Here is a 6,000-nt window from a genome sequence, read left to right as displayed (position 1 = left end):
AACCAAAGCCTGGATTTTGGTGACCACAGGTCTCACCCTTTAAAAATCCCAAATATTGAGTCTCTGTTTTGGCAAACGCACATTTCCTCAAGTTAGCTGTCAGCCGGGCTGCCCTTAGAGACTGAAGAACGGCTGTAACCCTAGTCAAACGCTTTCGCCAGGTGGAGCTGTAAATCACCACGTCATCAATATACGCTGCTGCATATTCATGATGTGGGCATAAAACCTGGTCCATCAGTCTCTGAAAGGCAGCGGGTGTACCATGTAGTCCAAATGGCATGGTTTTAAAGTGGAACAGCCCTTCTGGTGTTGAAAATGCGGTTTTCTCACTGGAGCTGCGGGTTAAAGGGATTTGCCAGTATCCCTTCGTCAGGTCCAGAGTGGAAATAAACCTAGCTTTTCCCAGTCTGGCCAAAAGTTCGTCGACCCGAGGCATGGGATATGCATCGAACTTAGCAATAGCATTTACCTTTTTGAAGTCCACGCAGAAGTGGTTGGTGCCGTCTTTCTTGGCCACTATGACAATTGGACTGCACCACTCTCTCCTGGAAGGTTCAATCACCCCAAGCTCGAGCATATCCCGTACCTCTTTGCGAACGCCACTTCGTCGACTTTCCGGGATCCGGTACGGTCTCTCTCGCACTGTGACACCTGGTGGAGAGATAATGTCATATTCAACTAAGTTTGTTCTGCCGGGCACGTCAGAAAAAACATCGCTGAATTCCTCAATAAGCTTACGCAGCTCTCTTTGCTGATCCGGAACCAATTGTTCCTCCATTGAAATCGCTCTTGTGCTCGGGGTCTCTGGACAGGGGCCTAAATCATCCTCCATATTGCCTGGGGCTATAAATAAGACCTCCCTTGCCTGACAGGGCTTTAGCAAATTAACATGGTAAATTTCATGTTCATTCCGGCGATTGGGCTGTCTAATTTCATAATTTACTTTCTCTATAGCCCGAATCACCTCATACAGCCCCTGCCATTTAGCACACAGTTTTGACTGTGATGAGGGAAGTAGCAGCATTACCTTGTCCCCTGGTCGAAAGGTTCGAATCCGTGCATTTTTGTTGCAATGCTGCTGTTGTCGGTGCTGAGCCGATCTGAGGTTGTCTTGGGCCAAACGACCGACAAAATCCAGGCGATCTGTTAGTAGGAGCACATACTTCACTACATTTTTGGACGAGCATTTATGCTCCTCCCACCCCTCTCTCAGCAGGTCAAGAATGCCATGAGGCTGCCGGCCGTACAGGAGCTCAAAGGGGGAGAACCCCGTTGAACTCTGTGGCACTTCTCTCACCTCAAAAAGTAGGTAGGGAAGAAGCGATGCCCAATGTTTCTGTTCCTGTGTTATGAATAGCTTCAGCATCGACTTTAAGGTCTGATTAAAACGTTCCACCAGACCGTCCGATTGTGGAACGGACATATTTTCAATATTTTGTACACCTGCTGTAACGTATTGGACAAAAAATTGGTTCCGTGATCGGTCAAAATCTCCTTGGGGATCCCTACTCTAGCCATAATCTGCGCTAACTCTGTGACTATTGCAGCAGCACTAGTGGACCTCAATGGAACTGCCTCCAGGTATCACGTTGCATAATCCACCACCACTAATATATGCATATGCCCAGAGTCAGAAGGTAGCAAAGGGCCCACTATTGGCAGTGGGACCAAAGGGGCAGGGCGCACTCAACCCGGTGCTACTCGCTAGCAGTCTGGGCATGTGGCTACATATCTTGACACATCAGTATGAAGATCGAGCCAATATCCGTTCCCTCGTCTTCTCGGCTCCGAGGTGCCCCGCAAAAGGGATATCATGAGCCAGCCTCATGACCTCGGTCTGACAAGACAGGGGAACCAAAAATTGTGTTACAGGCTGTCCTGTGCCCGCGGCTAGGTTTACCCTATGCAGTTGCCCCTTGATACTGAAATGTGGATATACTAGCGCACCAGCGCCATCAACATCCTTACCTTCAATGGACCGGACCTGCCCCCAAGCATGCACCAGTGACTGATCGTTATGTTGGCCCCCTGTCACAAAGACGGCCGGAGTGGGTGGCATCAAACCAGAGCCAGGAAATAAACAAAGAGAGCGGTGGAGTTTGGTGGAGCTGAGCGAATGGTCTCGCTCAGCATTTAATAATTTATACAAGCAGAAAATAAAAGGTTGCAAAGACAAACAAGACACAGGACACAGCACATTCGCCAAAACAAAAAGTCAAATAAAACGGACTATACAGACAAAACACGGTGAGCTTCTTTTTAACGATTATTATTATTCTTATGATTATTTTTACCTCTGTCTCCAATCCCGTTCTCCACTCACCGAACACACAACCCCGACTATGTGAAAACATGCTGGTTTTATGCAGCTGTACCGAGACTCGACTGATCAATCATTCAGTTGGAGTCGCGGTACAACTGCACGTGAATTAATAAAGTGCAATTCCCCATGCTCACATATTATATTTTACTTGCACGTGAAGTGCTGTGCAATCCTCGTGCCTAAATACAAATATACATTTTAAACACTTGTGTTACACAGACCCGTTTATATCCCGTGTACAAATGACTATACACCAACATTTAACACACCACACGCAACATACAACAGAAAATATACACAGGGGCGGGCACTTCGTCACAGCCCCACACTATGTCTGTGCTTGAGTACCACAGGTCCGGTACATTGAGAGGGGCTGGAATAACCTCTGCTCTAGTCGGCCCAGTAACCTTGCTCTCTTGGTCACATTGTGTTCCTACTCCCTTCGACTGGCGTTTGTTACCATTGCAACACTCTCCCACCAGACCCCAGCCTTGTCTCAAAGAAGCTCCCTTCCATTTCGCGGTCCGTCTCTCCTTATTTGTTTTTCTAGGACGGAAAAGAGGGGAAAACATTTCAGTATGAAAAGGAAACACATCACCAATCTGTTCCTTTTTTTTTCTGCCACGTTTACACGTGTGGCTGAGACTGCCATTATTTGCATCAATTGTTTGAATTTTGGCCAGTCTCGGCCCAGAATAACTGGGTGTGGCAACCTTTCCACCACCCCTACTACGAGATGACGTTTTATCGGTCCTACCGGTAAATATACTTTTAGTGTGGGGTATGCCGCCGTGTCTCCATGGATACAGGAGATGGCCACCTGACCTTGTGGCCGCCACGACACACCGCCCAAGAGAGCTGTCCTCATCAAAGTTTGCTCACATCCTGTGTCCAGTAACAAGCAGGTTTTCACATTTCCTAAAACAAAGTCAATCAGACAGGGCCCCTTCCGACCATTTTCCCCATGCTTACCAGTTTCAGGTGCCCATGTCACACTCCATGGCAGCGGGACATGACCTGGCCCAGTGTCCCGGCTGATTGCATCTGAAACAGAGAGGGGGGACAGAGGGAGCATAGGTCAAATATCTGTCCCGCTGCTGGTAGGGCAACGGGACAGAGGCACATCTCTACCCCAGCTGTGGGCCAACCTCAGTCTCCATGGGGGGAGGCAAGGGGGCCCAACGAGGTCGGCGTTCTTGGAGGTCTTGGTCCCGGGAACGAGGGTGTGGTGGTGTGTTGGAGGAGAGGGAGGGAGAGGTTGTTACTGCGAAGGGCAAGGACTGACAAGATCCCGACCCCGGCGGACGTCAGGGAGTCCTCAAAATCTTCGGCCAGTTTGACCGCCTCCTCCTAGCGTCAGGGTTGTGGCGCCGCATCCACGTCTGGGTTTTGACACCGACCACATGGCAGAATTGCTCCACCACAATGGCTTCCCCCATCTGTTGAGCGGTCTTCTTCTCGGGGTCAGCCAATGGACCATGTGATCGCACAACCGCTCTGTGACCACCCTGGAGGGTGTCTCTGGGGCTCTCCGGTACTCGCGGAACCGCTTCCGCTGGGTCTCCACGGTGATGTTGAGGCGACGGAGAATAGCCTGCTTGACCAGGTCATAGTTGGTGGCGTACTGGTCGCTCAGGGCTTGGTAGGCTGCCTGAGCCTCCCCGATCAGGCAAAGTCCCACCTGGCTTGCCCAGAACTCCCGCGGTCATCCCACCGTGGTCACTAGCTGCTCAAATGCCACCAAGTACGCCTCCGGATCATCCTCTGCCGTCATTTTCATGGCCCATGCCTTCGGGAGCGACATCAGCGATGTTGCAGTAGGGGTCGCTCCTGCGGCAACGGCCAGCCCTACCCGTTCAATGAGCACCGTGTAACGATCCTCCCTCAGTCTCTCCTCTGCATCTCGTCTGATCTCCAGCGCCTGCAGCAGCTCCGCCAGTGCGTCGCGGTCCATCCCGGATCTGACACCACGTGTGGCAAAGTGGCTGGTGGGGAACATGTGTAGCGGTGATGCGGTGCAGGAGTGATGAACAGACAACAGTAATTTAGTGAATAAGTGTTTATTGTGCCGTTTCCAAGTCTGGTGACCGTCAAATAATAAATCCCCAGCAGTACACAACAAAGTGTAAAGCGCGGGGAGGGTTAATAACACAGTACAGTCCTGAACAGAAAACAAAGGCACGGTCACCAGTCCTGGGTGAGTGCAAACGTGCAGGTGCTCTGTGCCATGGTGCTCTGGATAGTGCTTTCGTGGCGACAGATCCAGAGGTGTGCTTTAACTGTCTAGTAGTGCGACAAAGACAGACAATTACAGACAGACAGAAATAACACGCAACACGTATAACACTTTTCTTAATATTCTCAGAGAGCTCCTCTCTCAGTCCTTTTCTCCTAGCGTTAACCCAAACGAAGGAAATTATCAGAGTTACCCTGGCCCCTATATGTACTCCCACATGACATCTAGGTGAACGGTTGCAGCTGCCTTATTACTTGCAGCTGCCCCTCGTTTACCTTTCAGGTCAATACGGTCTTACAACAGAGTCTCGCTTCTTTCCAAGCTGACCAACTTCCTGATCCCGGAAATAAACTGTCAGGCCAGCCCTTCCAGATACTTCTCCTCCTGTTCTTTAGCGCCCTCACAGGTCAGGAGGGAGATTTATCACCAGAACTCATTGTATTTCTGTCACAGAGCTCTTACAGAATAGTTCTAATGAAGCTGCTTTTCTTCTTCTGAATTTCCTGGCTTGTAGAGCGTGTGTTGTCAAGACGTATATTTTGGACTGGGGAAAGTATCAGTCACTGGCTGGTATCAGCGTGTTGGCTCCAGCGCGGCGGAATGAGCGCGGAACACAGCCAGGCTCTCTGGGGTCAAGTACAGGTTGCTGAGTCTGGAGGGGTGCTGGTCACTCCCCCTCTTTTTGTACAGTGCAGGGAATGTTAGGGCTACTCCAGCTTTGTGGTATGTCTGTATAAACATCATTAGCTTTCAAGGCCTGACAGATAGTACATTTCCATTTAAAGTTACAAATTGCCATTTTTGTGGCAGCAATAATAATAGAATATATTTCAAACGCAACACACACTGTCATAAATAAATTTTTTACCCCCTTAGAATTCCAATACAACAAGCCACTGTTCAGTTCCCAGTGAATTTTTTTAAATCCTGAAAGTAAAACAAAAACGTCTGACATATATACATGATATGTATTGCGTGACACATTGGAGGGTTTTTAAATAAAGCAATAATGAACAAACAAAAAACAACGTTTTAACAACTTACAGTGTTGATTTTCTCCAAATCAATACCTACACAAATGTCTCCTTTAGTATTGTTATTTAAGTATATCAGTCTATTGGTAAGTGACTGCAGGACTCTTCTATGTACAGTAAGATAACAAATCCTGTATGATACAATATTTATAATACTTTCATATTGTATATCATGTTGTTGGTTTTTGTAAAAAATATAATTGTATTTTGCAGTAAATGATGAAATCCCTCATAAACACACTTCTTGAGTGACAGACAATGAAATTACAGCACATTTGCCCTTTGATCACTATTGGCTGGCCATAGTATTATCTGGCCACTGCAGCCAATTAATTGAGCATGTGACAGGATGTGTGTGTGTCATGATAAACAAGGGAATGTCCAGACCAAAGTACTCTCCCAAAAAT

This window comes from Polyodon spathula, chromosome 3 (assembly GCF_017654505.1).
Source record: "Polyodon spathula isolate WHYD16114869_AA chromosome 3, ASM1765450v1, whole genome shotgun sequence".
NCBI lineage: Eukaryota > Metazoa > Chordata > Actinopteri > Acipenseriformes > Polyodontidae > Polyodon > Polyodon spathula.
Note: the sequence above shows the minus strand (reverse complement) of the source record.